Genomic DNA, 21,255 nt, shown 5'->3' on the forward strand with positions numbered 1-21,255 from the left:
TGGTGTCCAACGACTGAGTTTGTAATGCCTTGCTTACAATATTTACATGGAAGAGGATATTGTGCCAAACCACAATTAAGATCAGAAATTTGAAGTTGGTGATTTGATTTCACAGGCTTTGCACCTTGTTTCAGAGTCCGGCCTCAGCTTTACTCGACTGTGCCTGTTACATCAGGGTGTTGCACCTCAGTCACTTGGTACTTCACTGGCCTTATGCTGTCAATGCAACTCTCCCAGAGAGTGTCACTTAGTGGCTTCATGGTCAGATTTGTGACATTGTCTGTGAGGATCTTCCAGCCAGCAGTTAATGCTGAAAACAGGACATATATCCTTTGCAGGATTCCAAAGAGATATACTGAATCTAAAGAAGCTGATGCTGCATCTGACACAACCAGATTGAGGGAACGGCAACCACAACACACGAAGAAAGCTCTTGGATTCAGCACAAGGATCCTTGCCTGGAAACCACTGTTTCTTCTCTTCACATTTGTGCCATTCTCATAGCTTTGGCTGTGGCTGTCCTGAAGCTTTATTTTACTCTCATTTAAAATGTTCATAAACAATTCAATCAGGCCTTTTCCAATAGAGTTGTCCACAGACTGGAAACAGATAACATTTTCCTTTATTTGGATACAGCCGTAGCTTCTTTATGACCTACTCAATGTAGGTGCTCACGCATGACATCATTGTATTTCCCAAGGAGCTCCAAACCAAGGAAATTACTGTTATGTTCAGTGAAGTGGTGGTTCAGGCTCCAAAAGCATATATCGCCACCAAAACAGTATACATTTAAAAGCCCTGAAAAATACAGAGTTTCACAGTTCAGAGTTCAATGCGGTCTTTCATAAGTCTTAATCCACTAAAGAAGTTGAGATTCTTTAGGTTCCTGGAAAAGCCATATTAATTGGCTACATTATTATAACAGAAACATAACACTCTGGTAAGGACATTATTTTCCCCATTCTCCTCCTACTGATGATCTGATTGTAGAGCAGAATCTCAAGGTTGCCATTTCAAATGATTTGAATGCTAGTTTGAGTTTCTTAAAACCTTAGCTTCTGGAGTAGTGGGGTTATGTGAATATGTCAACTTTCATTAAAAATGTTTTTAGCCCATTTGGTTGTGGAGAAAACTTGAAAATATGACCTGAATGTTCAGAAGTCAGAAGGCAAATAAAAAAACCCCAACATGTATTTTTTTAAAAAAATCTCATGTTTTTTAAGATAGTCTCATGATTTTTTAATCTTTGAGGTTGGCAATAATGCCCAGAACCAACCCTCTCCAGTGTTTTAGCAAAGATCAGTACTATTCTCAGTGTGCTGCATTACTGCTTGTAAAGATTCTATTGAAAAACCAATCTACAGCCAATAAAAAGCTACTGTGTGCTAAACTAACTCTACACCGAGTAACTCTGAAGGGAAAGAGCAGTAGTTTAAAAGAATCAACCCCACCCCTCCATTAAAATGTCCCTCTCTACCTGTGTTGACATAACAGATGGGTGAGTGGAATCCTGGGTAATCTTAGTCCTCACCAGTGAAATCAATTAAGTTTAGAAAAGCTATTTATTGCCAAAGAGATTAAAAAGTAATTAGCATTTATAAAGAAATCTGCAGGGGTCCTAATTATAATGAAGTGATGAGTTTGGGTTTTAGACAGAGGGGAGGTTCCAAATGGGAAGGGAGTTTATATCTTTTCTCTTTTGTTTTGTTTGTTAAGATAATATCAAACTCTATCTTCCTGCTGTCATCATAGCGATCTCTGGACAATCGGCTTGGATTTTTATCATGATGCTGACACAATAGCATCAGACTCAATTTATTAAAACCCAGTTGCAGGATTAAATACTTTGCTAAAAACATTAAGTGCCAGATGTGAAAATAATTGAAGCTCTCTCTATACTTGTATCTAATACACATCCATAGTCAATCATACCCTTCCCTGCCCCCACTCCCATCATTTTATTTGTACAGTTGCAAAGTTTTTCTAAGTTTTCAAAGCTTGGGCATAATTCATCCCTGGTATAATCTAATTGATGTCAGTGGCATTATACCAGGCTCCTTTCATTAGTTTAATGAGAGACACAATTCTACCCATTCTGGCAGCACAGCATTTTGAAAAGTTCACACGGTGATAAGAAATTTTTCTCCCTTTTAAACTGTGAATATTTTTTTCAAGTAAAAACCCAGAACAAATGTTTTCAGTCAAAATAGTTGCTAAAGTGTACAGAAACAATTTGTTTATGGTGTGGTGTACTTGATTCCCATACTTTTGGTGTCACAACTGATGTCACTTCAGCAAGATGACTGCTGCCAGTGGGAAGTCTCAAATGATCATTTCAGTTCAGCTACAACTACTGTACATTGAACATAGATTTCACTTTGTGAGAAATGCTACTTGCCATAGGAACTTCCTCCAAGTGATTGTACTGAGCAAAATATATCCTGCTTTTCTTTTAATTTCAAAAGAACTGTATCACACATTGTGTTTCAGTAGGATCTGGGTGAAATATTTATCTTCAGCACATCGTAGTTTTTGACTAGTGTCTTTCTTACGGGAAATGACTGCGTGCAGAACAAAAGTCTCCATGTTTTGAACTCTGATTCATAATGCTCAGATGCATGAGCTCAGATGATCGCATAGCTTGTGAAAGTGGTTACTGGGTATTAGTTAGTGGCAAGTTTCAAATGGCTTGTTTTCTGTTCTGTTCCATTTAGTGATTTATACTATACTCAATTATAGTTTCCAAGTGGCTTACAGGATTGCCAAAGAACAGTCACACAGAAACAACTTGGGGTATTCTGTCTGGTTTTTTGTTGGTCTTTTTGAATCTCTTTCTTCTTGTCTCCTCCTTGGACATCATACATTGTTTGAACAATTGCTCAGAAGTTGGATGTTTATCTGAAACTTTCTCTTAGGTTTTCTTGAGACGTTTACAGCCCATTTTCATTACACATGACTGAAGCTGTGGCATGTGCATTTATCCTAAGGCTCTATAATTGTTACTTATGTCCCACCTCCTTGGGATCCTTCTTTGCTTCATATTATATTATGACTGTAACGTTGACAACAGTTTTATAACACTGTAAAGAATTATAGATCAATTAAATTTGAGACTGCAAGAGGAGATGAATAATGAACAGGAAAAAGCTGTCTATTTTAAAAAGTGCCTGTAATAATATTAATTGCCATTGCTTCTCAAAGAAGTGTTTATAACTGCAAGTATTATAAGCAAACAGGGCCGGCTCCAGGCACCAGCACGCCAAGTGCATGCTTGGGGCGGCATGCTGCGGGGCGCTCTTGGGGCGGCAGGCGGCTCCAGTGGACCTCCCGCAGGCTTTCCTGCAGAGGGTCCTCTGGTCCCGCAGCTCCGGTGGACCTCCCGCAGGTGTCTCTGCAGTGCTTCACCGGAGCTGCAGGACCAGCGGACCCTCTACAGGAAAGCCTGTGGGAGGTCCACGGGAGCCGCGGCGTGCCGCCGTGCTTGGGGCAGCGAAATGGCTAGAGCTGGCCCTATATGTAAAGACATTTTTGCTAAAAAGGATGTTTTAAAGGTATTTCTTCGTACGTGTAAGGTATTCTAAACAACTCATTTCCAGGTCTTATTTTTTAGACTGGGGCCATCATATTTTAGTATAATTAATTAAAGAGTTTACTAATCTGTTAGCTCTTGAGTTGTAAGTGTAGCATGTAGGAGGAGAAAGATTAGTACTGTATAAGTGCTGCAGGAGGAAATGATCACCGTCTTTTAGGAGAGGAAGAAAAGGAAGAATACATTGTAATAAGTATGGTATTCTTCTTCCTTCTATTACTGTACTGATTCATAAAAATTAGGGTACATTTTCAGAGGACCTCAAAATTCTCAAGCAATCAGTCTGATTGTTCAGTCTGTGCAAATGTTGTTACTGTTGCTATTTATTATTTATATTGCATTATATCGAGAGCCCCCAATTGAAATTTAGCCCCTATTGTGCTACATACCATACTATCGTATAGCAACAGACAGACCCTGCCCCCAAACAGCTTACAATCTAAGTAGACAAGATAGACTGTGAGAGGGGAACCAAAGGCTTAAGAAGTGAAGTGACTTATCCAAGGTTGATAGAACAGGATTAGAATTCAGGTCTCAGCCAGAATCCCAGGCCAGCAGTCTATCCACAGGACCACTCTATTTTATTGGGAGGGTGCTGCTCCACTGAAGTTTGCAGAGAGACTTACATTGACTTCAGAGGGTTTTAGATCAGGTTTGCATATATGGGTTCTGGTGTACACTAATTAATTCATCTACAATTAGAGGCCTATTGTCCCTTGAGCTTATTTATAAAGTACTTCATTCCTTCATTCATCTTACTGGATAACTATTATCCTTTTCATAAAGTCAATTTTTTTATCCTGTGTGTAAAACAGTTCTAGTTTAGTTGCCTGTTCATTCCAAAGTTTTAATATATTTTTGTTCTGCAACTTATTTCTTTTTTTCTGCTTTGTAGAGGGAATAATATATATCATAAATTTATGAATACTTTGATCATTCTGAAAACTTCCACTGGCTTACCTCAAAGCATCTGCTCTTCCACTGAGGAAGAAATCCAAATCATTTAACCTATCTTTATAATTGTCTGTCTTATAGTGATTCTAAGGAGTCAGGCTCACCAATATTTGTTCTTCAGAGATAGTCCTATAATCCTTTTACATTATAGATCTCTGAAGAGATTGAATATTAGTTTTTATTTTTATTTTCTTAAAAAGCATCTTTTAACCTATTGTGACAGACCCAAACCAGTGGGGTACAGGAGTCTGGTATAGGGCAAATATACTGGTCACTGGGTGAGTAGTTTTCTGTTCCCTGAGTGACCAGAGCAGGGGCTGCACTGGAGTAATCAGGAACCTGCTAGAACCAATTAAGGCAGACAGGCTGGTTCCAATCAAGGCAGGCTAATCAGGGCACCTGGGTTTTAAAAGGAGCTCACTCCAGTCAGGTGGGGAGGAGCTAGAGGAGAGGAAGTGTGTGTGAGAAGCTGGGAGCAAGAGGCACAAGGAGCTGAGAGTGAGATGGAGGACTACGGAGTACAAGCATTATTAGACACCAGGAGGAAGGTCCTCTGGTGAGGATAAAGAGGTGTTTGGAGGAGGCCATGGGGAAGTAGCCCAGGAAGTTATAGCTGTCATGCCGCTGTTACTAGAGCCACTATAGACAGCTGCAATCCACAGGGCCCTGGGCTGGAACTTGGAGTAGAGGGCGGGCCCGGGTTCCCCCCAAACCTACCAACTCCTGATCAGACACAGGAGGAGCTGATTCAGACTGTGGGGAAGATCACTGAGGTGAGCAAATCTGCCAATAAGCGCAGGAACCACCAAGGTAGAGGAGGAACTTTGTCACACTATAGATAACTAATGCTGGATGGTTTAAAAACAAGAGCATAAACTGGTTAACCTCAGGCATGTTCTACAAGGACACCCAAAACATTTCTATGAAATGTGGTTTTCATATGTGGTTTACACTAGAATAATGTGTTCTTAGCTGCTAAGATGTTCCACTGGATTACACTAAGCAACTAGATAAGAACAGGCTTTTACAGAGAAAAATTCTAAGATGTCTTTTATCATGTTTGATGGACACTCAGACAAACTGATTCTGTTTGTGGAGAATAAAGGTGTTCATTAAATTTGGTCAACAATCTTACAACATAGTGATAGTTGTCATTCACATATGGCTGCCTCAAGAAAAGTATGTACAATGGTACTCTCTCTGTCTCTGCTCCTGCCCCATTTAGGTCCTTAGCATGACTTGAACCTACAATATTCACCTCTAAGAGCACCGCTTCTCCTTCTTGAGCTAAAGAAACACTTCCATTACCTGTAGCTACAGTAAACATTTATTATCCTTTATGGATTAGCCGCTGTAATGAGACACAAACACACACTGTGTACTTAAATGTGTGGGTGCCTGTGTAGCCCCCACATCAACAGTTCTACAGAAGCTGTCAAATACCTCTGTTAAAAAACAGCTGTTGCCAATCAACAAGAAGGATTTTTAGCAACAGGTTAATAATCAGGTTGATTAAACTGAACATTTAATACTTAGCAAGATAAACTTTTTTTCAACCATTCAAAGATTGTTTTCTCTTAATTTAGGTTCAGCATTTTTTTTCTTCTTCTGTAGCCAACATTGGTTTTGTATCAGGTTCACATATCAGCAGTGGTTCTGAATTAATCTGTTACTTGGGTCCAACAGGATTCATTGCCAGCTAACGTGTAATAACTGCTGGATCTGCATAACCAAGATGCTTAACAAGGAATTTTTTGAAAGAGTGTGGAAGGCTGAATTGTCTCAAAGAGGAGGTATTTGATCACATTGATTGTTTATTGAAATTATTGCTGACAAAGTAGAGTTTGACATTAATGGGCACTTTTTCAGTGGCCTTCCTTAATTGTGCACTTAAAATGTCCAGTTTGCACATGCAGACCCCACATTTCCACATACTAGAATATGAATCCAATCCTGCCCCCTCCTCTGTGGCTGTGGAGGGCACTGGCTGCAGTAGAAATGATGCAGTTCTATTATCCAAGGGATGGAGTGGTGCAGCTTGCGGTATGTGAGTGCACCACCCCCCTCCAATATCATTGGGCCCCAGCTCTTCCTTTTTGGGCTCTTTTGCCAAACATGGAGTAGGAAGAGGCTGATGGGTTGTCTACATGAATCCACTGGCCATTAGCATGTGCTCATGTAGGGACCACAGCCAGCTGCGACTCCACAACCTGTTATAGAAGATAGGATTGTGCAGGTTGTGTGCTTATAAACAGATGGATTCACAAACTGGTGGCTATAATTGAGGAAGCTGATGGAAAATTTGTCCTTATATCCATTTGTTCATCATACAGGAGAAGTAGAGTTTACACAGTTCATGTCTGGCTCTGAGTTCATTGTATCTGTTCATTTAATTAGATTAGTTAGCTAATTAGACTAATTATTTTGTGTTTGTATGGCACTTCGAAGATGTAGAGCATTGTAAGTGTTGTTGTCATGGTATAATTCCCCACCCTGAACCTTAGCGTCCAAAAGATGGGGTACCAGCATGAATTCCTCTAAGCTCAATACCAGCTTAGTACTTGTAGTGCTGCCACCAACCAGGAATTCCAGTGCCTGGTACACTCTGGTCCCCCCAAAACCTTGCCTAGGAAACCCCAAGACCCAGATCCTCTGGATCTTAACACAAGGAAAGTAAACCCTTTCCCCCACCGTTGCCTCTCCCAGGCTTCCTCTCCCTGGGTTACCCTGGAAGATTACTGTGATTCAAACTCCTTGAATCACAAAACAGAGAGAATTCCATTCTCCCTCCTTCTCTCTCGCCTTCCAGACTCTCCCTGAGAGAGAAAGTAGTAATCTTAACACAGAGAGAAAATAACCTTTCTCTCCCCCTTCCCTCTTTTCCCACCAATTCCTGCGTGAATGCCGAGACCCAGTCCCCTGGGGTCTCAACCAGAATAAAAAAACAATCAGAGGTTCTTAAACGAAAAGTTGTTAATTAAAGACAGGAGAAAACAGTAAAAATTCTCTTTCGTAAATTTAAGATGATTTAGGTTACAGGTTTTTAAGTATTAGACATGGGTACCTCCAGCCTAAGTATTCAAGTACAATTAAACTCCTTCCAAGTCCAAATGCACATTCTGCAAATAAAGAAAACAAACATAAGCTAACTCCCTTATCTACTAGTACTTACTATTTTTAACTTATAAGAGCCTGTATCGGAAGAGAGAGGATTGGAGAGAAGAACCTGGTGCACGTCTGGTTCACTCTCAGAACCCCCCGAGAAACAACACCAAAACTAACAGCACACACAAAGCCTTGTCTCCTGCAAGATCTTGAAAAGTATCCTGTCCCCTGATTGGTCCTCTGGTCAGGTGACAGCCAGGCTCACTGATCTTGTTAACCCTTTACAGGCAAAAGAGACATGAAGTACTTCTGTGCTATTAACTCTTACTTATCTGTTTATGACAGTTGTTTTTAACAGTGTTCTGTGACCTGGACTGAGCAGTTCATTATGATATTAATATAAGAGAGGATCAGGACAATATTTTGCAAAAGAAGAAAAGACAATGGAGGATTATAAACAGTGGTGCAGCAGTTAGTGCTCTTCCATGAGTCAAGGGATGTCTCACTGAATAATCCATAGTTTCGGTGCTAGTAATATTTTACCTTCAGCAGCTCCTTCCATAGTTGGATGGAATACTGAAAAGATTGCAAACACTAAGTGAGCTTCAGGCTCACTGACTTATTGCTATGAACTTTCAAATGTGTTTGAAGCTTATTGTGCTAATTTACAAATTTGATCCTGTGTTTCTTGCACACTTTTTACTCTCAGTGAAGCAAAAAAAATGAACAGGTTAATGTAACCGAAATTGGAGGAGTGACATACAACAGCTACATTTGGTTCTAATGTCTATATTGCAGTGGAAAAAGGCATCAGTGAATATTGAAAAATGTGAGAGAAAAAATATACGTGAGAATGATGGGGAAGAGGAGCAAAGGAAGCGAATTGTTAGCAAGCTGCATGGCATAGGGTGAGATACTAGATTGGGAGTCTGGGCTCCTGGGCTGTATTCCTGGCACTGTGATTCACCTGCTCTGCTTACCTTGGATAAAGTCACATCAACCTCTCTGAAAATGTTTCCTCATCTGCAAAATGGGGATAATGACACTTACATTCATTAGTACAGTGCTTTGAGATTCTTGACTGAGAACTGCTCCAACACTGGTAAATATTATTATTCTAGACCAGGAATGATAGAGCTGTGACAGATTTCTTCTGATGGTCTCTTCCTGCCCTTGTTCAAAATTTACAAGAGTTACAGTGCAAGATCAATAGCTGAGATAAGTAAGACCCACAAAATGTTGACTCAATTGTTAAAGGAGCCACAGAAAGCCTCTGCAGCAACCAAAATAGTGTTAGAGCAGAACGTTATCTTATTTTAATACCTTTTATTTACAACACTTACTTTCATTATATATTTAACCTTTTTAAAGTGGCCCTCTAAATTCAGGACTTCCCATTTCAGTATAATAATTGTTAATCCAATACAGCTCTTGTAAATCCTGCCTGTAATTGCTGTAATAACCTGTCCCTGTTATTGCAACAGTATGTCCTCATTTACATTCAGTGGCTGTGCTTCACTAACAGCTACTTCGCTCTGCTCTGCGTTCCACTGAAAAAGACTCTGACTGTTGTTTGGACTCTTTATACATTCTCGCAGCCAGAGATTCTTTACCAGCCTGACTCCAGTGACCTCACAGTGGTCACTCAATAATGCCAAGTGTCTATTTCTTGTGAGGCTAGTCCAAACAAATGAGTGGGGTGAGACTTCTGCTTCTCCCTGTTATGTCTGACCTGAACAAGCTGGAAGCTATATAAAACATCCCTTGGGATTTGGAAAGCAGAAGTAGGCACTGCAAAGAACATTTAGGGGATTGGCTGGCGCTGTCATGTGACCGATGCTAGGCAACATGTGCTATTGGCCTTCTTGGTTGCCGACAGATCAGAAGGAACATCAGTTTGTGTGTGTATGTGCAAATGAGGCTGTGCTTTCTCCACAGCAGTCTGGGGGAGCTTTAGCACTTCTACCAAGGTAAGCAATAATGATGTCTCTTTATTCTAATAAATTAGCTGCCAGGAATGAATGCAGCAGGATTTTCTGCTGCACAAGCATAGAGTAAAATAGAAAAAGGGCTCCACTCTTAAATTCCGTATTTTGATTTCTTTTGATGTTTTTAAATTCTAAATTAAATGTGATGTAAGGTGATAAATACTCAAATATGCCTAGCAGTTTTCTTTGGTAATTAAAAATGATTGTATTCTATTTGAAATGTTTTACATCTTGAGAATATTAAATTATATATTAATAAGCCGTTGCCCAGACAGGCATGCATTGGAAATAGTGCATAGATAAATTCCTGTCTTTATGAAGCGATCGGAGAGGGAGAGGAAGGCTGATATTAATACCAATCTTTACATGAAAAGCATCAGGTCATTTTTACAAAGCAGGCTGTTTAAAATAAAACCTGTAAAATGCCTGCCAAGACCAGTCATTGATATGTGTTCTGAGATGCATCTTGGCAATATTAAACCAACGGCACAAGACTGATGCTCAATATCCTAATGGATTTGGAATCTATGGCTTGTATATTGCATTTAAAGTAGAACAGTGACTGAAAGACAGCAGCCAGTTTAAACAGATTTTGAACTGCAGCCAATTAAAAAAGCCCATTGTAATCCTGTGGTAGGCATACATCTTAGCCAACTGCTTCACAAGAAACAGATTTTATGTATTTCCTCCAAAATTATTGGGTGGACCGAATAACTGCCTATGGAAAATATTTTAAGAATATGCTGAATATGAAGTTTATACCCAAGATAATTAAAGCCATTGTTGAAAAGAATTAAAGCTGCTAAGGATTAAACTGACTGTACCACAAAAAATGAAAAGGAACTGAATTGTACTATGAATAAGTGGCTATGCAGCAAAACTACAGAATCTATAATCAAACTGAGAAAATCCTCCTTCTGTAAGTACAGAGAGCATTCATGCAGTCAGGCTACATAGATGTAGTAGCTTGTTCAGAGAAGCTGCTGTGAAAGAGAAGTTAATGTCAAAACTAAGCAGGATCAGTCTTTTAAAATCCTATAGCTCTCCCAGGAAGAAAATCAGAAGTGCTACTGATGAATGATGCTGTCATCTTTCAGTTGCTGCTGAATTTTTTTCATTCAAAAAACAAGATTAAGCAGGAAAGTTCAAAAGACGAAAAATAAATAAAACCCACAAAAAATCCAAATCCACTAGTATATAACATGCCTCTGCAGTTTTAATTCTGGGAACCAAATGCTATTGCACAAAACTAAAAAAGTTCTGACAGTTTTCCATCTGCAGAACCATTTAACCAGTAGCAGTTACATTTCACGACTTTACCTATATAAGGAAAAGCAATACTATATGCTAACTGGATCTAAAGGAGTCTGTTTGCTTGACTTTAACACAGAACAGTCAGAATTAAAACTAGGCATGCAAACATTGAGAATGTTTTCTACTATGCTGTTCTCCCCTAGTGAACTATTCTGATCTGCTTTGTTTGTAAAGCTATTTAGTACTATAGCTTCCTATCATAAAGTTATTTTTGATATCATAATTAGCTTATCACCAGTGTAAGTTTAATGCTGGCTGTTCTAATTTTCAGGGATTTTGTATCATACTTGCAATTTGTGAGTGCCAATGATTACTTAGAAATCCATTGGCTATTTTTCAGGGTTGAAAAACTGGGAAAATACCTATAATCCAGTTAAAAAGGATGGAATTTGTAAACTGATGTTCTCTGTATTTGTTCCAGATATGGAATAGGTTGAACATAACATAAGAATGGCCGTACTGGCTCAGACCAAAGGTCCATCTAGCCCAGTATCTGTGTACTGACAGTGGCCAATGCCAGATGCCCCAGAGGGAGTGAACCTAACAGGCAATGATCAAGTGATATCTCTCCTGCCATCCATCTCCAACCTCTGACAAACAGAGGCTAGGGACACCATTGCTTACCCATCCTGGCTAATAGCCATTTATGGACTTAACCACCATCAACTTTTACTCTTCTCATAGGTGTGATTTAAAAAAAAAAAAGATAGAACAGGATATATAAACAATGATAACTGTTTGATGCAAAATACCAATATGTCTTGAGCATATTAATAAAGTAAAAATAAAGGGAGCTGCAGGGCAGGGCCGCCGAGAGCGAGTTTGGGCCCCAGAGAAAAAAATTTGGGGGCCCCCCAGCAAGGGTGGATGGGCTAAACAGGGCTGATGAAGCTGGGCCCCAGGCCCCCACCTGGACCTCTGGGTGCTGGTAATTTGTACCAGCTTCCCCTCCCCTCCCCTCCTTGTTGGCCTGGCTGCAGGGAGCAGCCAATTTGGGCCAGGGAGGGCTATATAAAAGGAGCTGCAGAAGCAGAGTCAGGCAGTTGCTGCCTGGAGCTGAAGGAGTAAGTACTGTGCTCCTGGCTGGTTGACCATGGACAGATCAATTGCTGGCAGGGACTGAGGGAGCTCCTGGCTGGCTGCTAAGACTGAGTCAGGAAGACAGTGTCTCTTTTTATTAATAATTGGAGATATACCTATCTCCTAAAACTGGAAGGGACCTTGAAAAGTCATTGAGTCCAGCCCCCTGCCTTCACTAGCAGGACCAAGTACTGATGGTGGATTTTTTTTGCCCCAGATCCCTAAGTGGCCTCCTCAAGGTTTGAACTCACAATGCTGGGTTTAAGCAGGCCAATGTTCAAACCACTGAGCTATCCTTCCCCCCTTCCTCTAATGAGGAAGCCCTGGGGATATGGCTCCATACTGGGGCTGGGACTATTTAAAGACTGAGCCCCTGGGGATGGGTACAGAGATATCAACAGTGGGGTCCTGGAACAGGCCCCTGGTGGACTGTGTACCCCAAAAGGGGTCTGTTTTGTTTCACATGCAGACTGTGCCAGAAGGCTAAGTCACTGAAAACCCACCTGAGAAATCACCAATAGGGGTCACCACAAATAGAGACTGCAGACACACACACACTTGACTAGGGGGTGCTTGCAAGAGGGGCATGCCACCATGTTACAGAGTCAGTTTTAAAATGAAACATCAGCAGCGGATGGTGCCTGGCAAATGTGTTGGATCAATTTGCACCTGTGATGCCTTAGCCATGCCCCCTCTTTCTCCATAGTTGCCCAAATTTGAGATTTTGTTGGTGATGAGGATCCCCTAAAAGAAGAGAAGTTGTTAAATGTATGCACTGCAACCTTACCTCCATATGTACATTCTGCTGGGGCTGTAGGTTACACCAAGTCAGCATTATCTAGGGTGGAATCTAGCCCAGTGCAGATAAATTCACCTCTCAAGACTTGTTTATAGTATAGTTTTTGGTGCTGCTGTAACTTGAGCTAATCAGTCGCCAGGTAACTCAAGTTAACTAAAGTGACTGTAAATTCTAGTACAGATTCTCAAAAAGGTTTGTTCCTGATAGTGGTTCATGGGTTTGTGTACAGTATAGTTCTTTGAATTGATTGTTCCAAGACACACATGTTTGTGGAGTGTCCAGATCAGCATATACAAATGTATTAGTTTACTAGAGGTAATTGGCAATCAATTATTGTGAGTAGACATACCTCCTCAGAGTTAAGCCAGGTTGAACCACAGCTGAGAAAACATGTGTGTTCTGGAACAAACATTTGTGAGTTGGCTACAGAAGAGTTTACAATCTTATTAGTCAACTTGAGTTAATTGCGATCAGTTAGCTCAAGGAACAAGACCAAAAAATCTAGTATAGATATATGCTGAACTGTTCTGGTTAATGTACTTTCATTGGTGTAGCTTGAGAAGAATTTGTCCCAAGGCATATAATGGCCACAGTGGGTAGACTAGGAAAATTAACATTAACTTTTTGACTCAAACCCACAAAAGAAAAGAGGTACATAGTGAAGGCTCCCATTTTACCCAGAACTAAAATGGGTATTTACTCTAGGTGGCTATTTCAGACACTTCTATTCAGGACCAGATTCTACTCTTTGATCTAGTTTGCACCGTGCGCAAAGAAAATTGCTTGTGCCCTTGAACACATGTGCCATGGCTGATTTCCTTGAGCTTATCTGGTGATAAGCGCTAAGTTTGAGACTGAAATGTGATCAGTAGTTTGCAGTGCTGTTGATCCAACTCATACAATAAAGGGATAAATCCTACTGTGGCTGGAGGTGGGGAAAAAACTGCCAGGCTTGCCCCCACTGTCAGCCAGGGCAAGATTTCTCATAGTAGATTGAGGCAGTGGACTGTGGGAGCACTTAGACCAGGGGTAGGCAAACTTTTTGGGCCGAGGCCCACATCTGGGTGGGGAAATTGTATAAAGGGCCAAGGCAGGGGGTTGGGGTACGTGAGGGAGTGTGGGTGTGGGAGGGGTGTGGTGTACAGGAAAGGGCTCAGGACAAGGGATTGGGGCAGAGAAGGGGTGCAGGGTGTATGAGGGGGCTCAGGAAGGGGCTGTAGGAGGGGTGCAGACTGTGGGAGGAGGCTCAGGGCAGGTAGTTGGGATGCAGAAGGTATGCAGGGTGCAGCGGGGGCTCAGGGCAGGGGATTGGGGTTCAGGATCGGTGCAGGGTGCACAAGGGGGCTCAGGGCAGGGAGTTGGGGGGTGGGGTGCAGGTGGGGTTTGGGCTGCGGCCGAGCACCACTTACCTCAAGCGGCTCCAGGGTGGCAGCAGTGCTCACTGGGGCCAGGACAGGCCTCCTGCATGCCTGCCCTGTCCCCAGCCCCATGCCGCTCTCAGACGTGGCCCCTGGGGGAAAGGGAGGTGGAGGGGTCCGCATGTGTTGCCCTTGCCATGCCTCCAGGTACCTCCTCCGAAGCGCTCATTGGCCGTGGTTCCCTATTCCCGGCCAATGGGAGCTGTGGGGGGCGGTGCCTGGAGGCAACGCACAGAGCCCTCAGCCCCCCCGAGGGGCTGGATCTGGGCCACAGGCCAAAGTTTGCCCATCCCTGACTTAGACTGTGCTCTTACTGAAAAAGGCAACTGTTTCTGCTGCTGCTGGATTGTGCTTTCTGTTCACCACAGCATATGTGCTAGCTAGCTGCAGCGCTAGTCATGACCGTTTAGCATGTTCATAGCACTCCCTTAGAGATGTGGTGGATGAGGCGGTGCAATTATTGGCCATCTTTCATACTGCCCTCTTGAGCACTGTGGAGAGATACTGGCATGCTGGAGGAAGAAGTTCCCGGTGCTCTTCGTTCCTTGTGCGCCAGAGGGTAGGATTTTATCCACACAGTGCTGCAATGCCACAGAGAAGTTTTGCCATCTAAAGTTGCTGTGGGAACCTCTCTTCAGATGTATGATCTGAAGGAAGAGACAGATAACATGATGCCACAAGTGGGGAATGCAGCAGGATGTTACGATACAGAAGCACAGAGTTTGCTGTTAGCAGCTGTGACCATTGGGACTCCTGTTTCTAAAGAGGACTCAAGAGGAATAGTCATATCACTTATTCAGTAGCCTCTTTTACCATTTGGTTTAGTCTTTAGTTTACACTGTTTCATCAAGACCTTCCATTCGTACAATGGGAAGCCTGCAAATGAAATCCTTGTCCTTTTGTTCAGGATCAGGTTTCTATTGGCTTAGTCATGTTAGTGAAGTTCTTGTAGAGAGACAGAGAACAGAGACCTATTTAAATGCTCTCCATGAATGTAAAGGCAGAAACACATGTTACCATCAAGAATCACTGGCTGAGCACATTAGGGAAGCTGACATGTGATTAGTTTTGGCCACCCCACTAGCAGCTGTCACAACACTCTCCAGTAGTTCCTACATCTGATTGAAGTAACTAGCCAATTTAAAGTGAAAACGAGGCACACATTGGTAGCATGAGATTTTTCAGAATCTTTTTTTTCCAGATAGAGAGGCCGCATGGTCCAGTGGATCAAGCACTGGACTGGAAGTCAGCAGACCTGGATTCTGTTTCCATCTTTGCCAGTGATCTGCTGGATGACCTGGGGCAAGTCATTTTAATATTTATGCCTCAGTTTCCGCATCTATAAAATGGGAATAATGATACTGACCTCCCTTTATAAAGCACTTTGAGATTTCCAGATGGAAAGATCTATGTAAGAACCAAGTATTATTATTATTATGTACAGAAGTCTATTAAAGACTCAGTAGTGACCAACCTGTGTACCTAAAATATTGCTTTCAATAGAAGGTACCATAGGACTGCAATATATTAATATTTATCTAGCCTTCATAATGTAATAGGTCCATCACAAATACAGATAATATATAGTCACTGCTCCATAGGACTTACTGTCTAAGCTTAGACACAATATGTAACAAGGGGGGGAAGTCACAAACACAGGGGAGGAGGATGGGAGATCAAGAGTTACAGCAGTGAAATGGGGTTACTTTTAGATTTGATATCAAAACTTTGTAACAGTTTAATCTAAGAATCATGTTTCTAAAACAACTCCAAAATGTCTGTTATTCTATAAGGTGCCACAGGACTCTTTGCTGCTATAATTTGTTTTTTGTGTGCAGTGTGGCCAGTAGCTGAACCATAGCCAATATTGAGGTTTCTCAAGGTGCCTTCTGTTACCCTTCTTTCCAAAAAGTGCTAATTACTTACATCTCCCATTAATGTCTGTAGTAGGACTTCCGGTTGCTCATTGTCCTTTAAAAATGAGGCCATGTAAGTATATCTTTCCCTTCTCGCCATAGTGCAGCATTGACTCTGGCAACACACGAGAGACCAGAATATTCCAGAGTTCTATAAACGTCCCAACTCCTTCATTCAAGTGAAGACTCTTAGGAAGGAATAGTGAACTGTCTTCTCAAGGAATGCTCAATATGCTGCTACAGTACTGAGACGGTGCAGATTGTGTCCCTACATGGTTGGGGAAGAGGGGAACAAGAGACTGGGGCAGTAAGCGAACCTTAGGAAAGGGATGGAGAGAGAGAAAAAGGTAGGATTTTCACAAGACACCTGAGTCCCATTTTCAAAGGTGATTTAGGCACTTTGGAGCCTAAGCCTCCTGGGCTTTCAGTGCACAGCAGGCAAGGAGGCAGGTAGAGACTAGAAGGGAATGGCATAGTTCTGCTGAAGTCAAGCAGGGGAAAGAGTGCTATATCCAGGCAGTGGGTGGTGGCTGTGAGAATGCAGAGCAAGGGGAAGGAGAAAGGAGGAACGAATGCTGGAAATAACCAACCAGCACATTCTTTGAAAGAAGCTGATTGTACCACATTCAATGTAATGCCATTATTGCGAGTCAACAATGTTGAGTGTCATAGAGGAGTGTTCTTGTACTAAGGGTAATTATGAAAGGGTTTAATGTAGCCATAGTCTATAGCTTAGTGACATTAGTGTGAATCAAAGAAAGAGGAGTGTTATCACAGGAGCCCTGTGCTGAGGCGGCTATGTGCTATTCTGAAAGCAGAACGCTTGCCCTTTTGCACAATGCTGTGCTAGGACTCAAAACTGACAGCTCTGATATGGTGTAATAATAAGTTTAGCTGTGCAGCTCCTGTCTTGTTACTTGAATGGAGTCATGTGCTCATCAGAGCATCCAGTTCCTCTCCACATCAGAACAGGCTGCTGCTGCCGCTGAATCCCAGGGTATGGAGCACTGCTGCTGTCAATTTGCAGTGTCAAAATAGCAGCCAGATTAAAAAAACCGCAAACCCTGTGTGTTCCATCTTTAGAACTCTCTATCTATTGAAGCATTACTGGCAGGACCGGCGCCAGGGTTTCTGGCACCCTAGGCGCCGGGCCATTTCGCCGCCCCGCACGCGGGTCTCGCGGCTCCGGTGGAGCTGCCGCAGAAATGCCTGCGGCAGGTCCACCGGAGCCGCGGGACCAGTGGACCATCCGCAGAAATGCCTGCAGGAGGTCCACTGGAGCCGCGAGACCAGTAGACCCTCCGCAGGTACGACTGCGGCAGCTCCACCGGAGCCGCCTGCCGCCCCCCCGGCAAAATGCCGCCCCCCCTTAATGCTGGCGCCCTAGGCGACTGCCTAAGTCTCCTAAATGAAACCGCCGGCCCTGATTACTGGAGCATACCAGGAAGTGCTCTTTCATAAGGCATATACTTGAACAAAGCAGATACAGTAATATAATTTATCCATCCACCCTCTTACTATGCTGGCAAAGTAAGAAATGGGAGAATATATAGTTGAACAGGCCTTACATGATCACTCAAGGGACCACGGTAGGGTTGCCAACTTTCTAATTGCACAAAACTGAACACCCTTGCCTTGCCCCTGCCCGAGGTCCCATCCCTTCTCTGAGGCCCCACCCCCACTCACTCTAGCCCCGCTCCTTCTGTCACTCACTGTCCCCGACCCTCACTCACTTTCTCTTGGCTGGGCAGGGGGTTGGGGCGCAGGAAGGAGGAAGGCTCCAGCTGGGGATGCAGGTTCTGCAGTGGGGCCAGAAATAAGGGGTTCAGGACGTGGGAGGGGGCTCTGGGCTGGGGTAGGGGGTTGGGGTGTGGGAGGGGTGCAGGCTCCAGCTGGGGGTGCAGGCTCTGGGGTGGGGCCAGAGATGAGGGGTTTGGGGTGCAGGACGGAGCTTTGGGCTGGGGCCGAGGGGTTTGGAGTGCAGTACGGGGCTCAGGGCTGGGGTGGGGGGTTAGGATGTGGGAGAGGGCATGGGCTCCGGGAGGGGGCTCAGGGCTGAGATAAGGGTTTGGGGTGCAGGAGGGGTTGCGGGCTCTGGCAGGGAATTTGGGTGCAGCAGGGGTTCAAACCTGGGGTAGGGGGTTGGAGTGCAGAGTCTGGGAGGGAGTCAGGGGGAGGGAGGAGGTTCTGACCTGGGGCAGGGAGTTCAGGGTGTGGGGCCTGGGAAGGAGTTAGGGTGAGGAAAGGGGTTCTGACCTGGGGTAGGTGTTGGGGTGTGGGTGGAGGTGCAGGATCTGGGAAGGAGTTAGGGTGAGGAAGGGGGTTCCGACCTGGGATAGGTGTTGGGGTGCAGGTGGCAGTGCGAGGTCTGGGAAGGAGTGAGAGTGAGGAAGGGGGTTCCAACCTGGGGCAGGAGGTTTGGGGTGTGGGCTCCAGATGGGTGACACTTACTTTGGGCAGCTCCCGGTTGGTCGTGCAGCACGGCTAAGACAGGCTCTCTGCCTGCCTTTGCTCTGCGCTGCTCTCCAAAGCGGCTACCATGTCCGGCCCCTAGGTAGATGCGCAGTCAGGCCTCTTTGTGTGGCATGCACTGCCTGCACCCACATGTGCTACCCCTGCAGCTCCCATTGGATGTAGTTCCCGGCCAATGGGAGCTATGGAGCCAGCACTAGGGGCAGGGGCAGCACACAGAACTTTCCTGATCACCTCTGTGCCTAGGGACTGCAGGGACATGCCGGCCATTTCCGGGGAGCTGTGCAGAGCCAGGGCAGGCAGGGATCTTGCCTTAGCCCGGCTGCACCGCCACCCGTCTTTTAACGAGCTAGTCAGCAGTGCTGACCAGAGCCACCAGGGTCCTTTTTTGACCAGGTGTTCCGGTCGAAAACTAGATGCCTGGCAACTCTAGGCCACTGACATTCAGTTGCAAATGGATATGGTCCACTAGCAGCGATGCAACAGAGCTACGTTCAGTACCTTGGAGGATAGTGTAATGATCACTGCATACAGCACCTCCACTAATATATGGAGCAGTATCTTTATCTTAGTGTTAAGTTGTCTTGTTTTAATATGTTGTTGTTGGCTTGATTTTGGGAGTGGGGTGTACCTGAGAGGAAGTTAAGCCCTGCCTGTGTATGTGCTGGAATTGTTATTTACAGTGTCCCAACAGAGCCTTTGATTTCTATAATGGAGTACAGTATTACAATACACTGTGATGGTTTAAACATGGAAGGTTGCATAATAAGGGTGGTCTGTTGTACAGGCTTCACTGGACTGTATATATACACACATACAGATGTTTAAATTTACTACAATTTTAAAATATCCGGTTAGTTTCTGGAGCCTCCATAATCAAAATAATTCATTATATAGCTATGCCTTCTTAAATCCTTTGGGTCAGATCTTCAGCTGCTGTATATTGGGGTGGGGCCACCCAAATCAGAAGAGCTGTATCATTTGACACCAACTATGGATATGGCCCATGGTTTTTAGTGGCCTTTGCTTTAACATTTTGGAAAGTCACCAAGAATATAGGGAAAGATTTTGCTCAGCCTATAAAATTCAGATTCAAAGACAAAGGTGTGATCAGTGTATGCCGGATTAAACTGTTAAAACAAAGGTCTATACTGTCTTCCTCAAAGTGTGTAGGTCAAGATTAGTGAGTTATAGAATGTACATAGTAAAATCAGTCATTACAAACAAAAAAAAAATTCCCTGACTTTTCCAGGTGAGGATTCTAAGAGGTAGTACTAATCTACGTATAAGTGGAGTTATGAGCATTTGGGATCCATTTTTATAGCTAGTAAGGCTCTGTGGCCTGATTCCAATCTGTCACACCTGACACTGAAACCAGTGGGGAAGCTACTCCAGATTTACACCTGTGTATGTTATTTCATTCATATATTTTCTTCCTTTAGCCTTAGTTGAGGCAGTTAGTTCAATGTATGTTCTCTAAGCAGCCGCTGCACGAGACTGAAGATATTTTGTTAGTTATCCCCATGACACTTCTGGACTTCATATCATATGAGCTATAGAAAGTCTTAATACCCATGCTCACATTGCTAAGTGAGGCAAACTCCCTTAAAATAATACAGTATTCTGCAGCATGGTCAAACATGGTAGGAACACCCATGTTCGAAGGATACAACATAATGCTGTCGTATTTTGTTTATAAGGGCAGATTCAAGGGATCTCCTATGTTATTTCCCTCTAGGTTCATCTCAGTATTTGAACTGAATCTGTGCCTCATCAGAGTAATTAATCTTACTGAGCCATCAAGAAAACACACAATTCCAGATGGCTTTTCACAAATTCTTCAGTATCTTCACTCCTCATCCATTCCTCTCTTTGTTCTCCGCTGCAGGCTACACCACATCTATTGCCACTGATACAGTTGCACACATTCATCTAGTGTCCTGTAGTAATGGTCATTTTGAAATGTTAACCTCTGCTATGTAAAGTAGTGGCAGTGGTGTAGAATAGTAGGTTTCTTTTGTTATTCCCAGCCACCAGTGGATTTCTTCACTTAGTGGAGGAACCTCGCTGTGATTCCCTTAACTGTTGCATAGAACAAGTTCTGATACGGATTTCCTTCATTTCTACCACCCTCTTGTTCCCACCCTGCTTTGGACATGGCACACACACTGAATATTATCCAAAAACACCCTGTCTTGCGGTTTTCCTTTATTGCTGTCTTAAATAACAAACATATCTGAGCCTGAACTTCCTTCTGAGTTTGCCTGTTCCTAGGGTGTCTCCCTGTAGGACCCACTGCACTGTCCCATGAGCATTCCCTCTGCCTTAGAGAGCCTCTCAACCTGTTTATACTCCCTGAGTTTCAGATGAGTCTAATCTGGTCTAATTCCTGGGATGAATCAGCAGAATATTTCTGTTTCTCTCTGCAAGGTCCTAGAATCTGCCTCTATCCTACCAACATCCAGTTTAAAAAAAACTGGATTACCACAATTGACATTTAAATTAAATATTCTGAATTAAAAATAATTCACTCTTTTCTGTCAGGATAAACCTTTAACACAGATGTTCACAGAGAACTCAACAATTAAAAGTTTCTTATGTGTGAATTCAAGTAAGACAA

Source organism: Chelonoidis abingdonii, chromosome 2, assembly GCF_003597395.2.
Source record: "Chelonoidis abingdonii isolate Lonesome George chromosome 2, CheloAbing_2.0, whole genome shotgun sequence".
In the NCBI taxonomy this organism is placed as follows: Eukaryota; Metazoa; Chordata; order Testudines; family Testudinidae; genus Chelonoidis; species Chelonoidis abingdonii.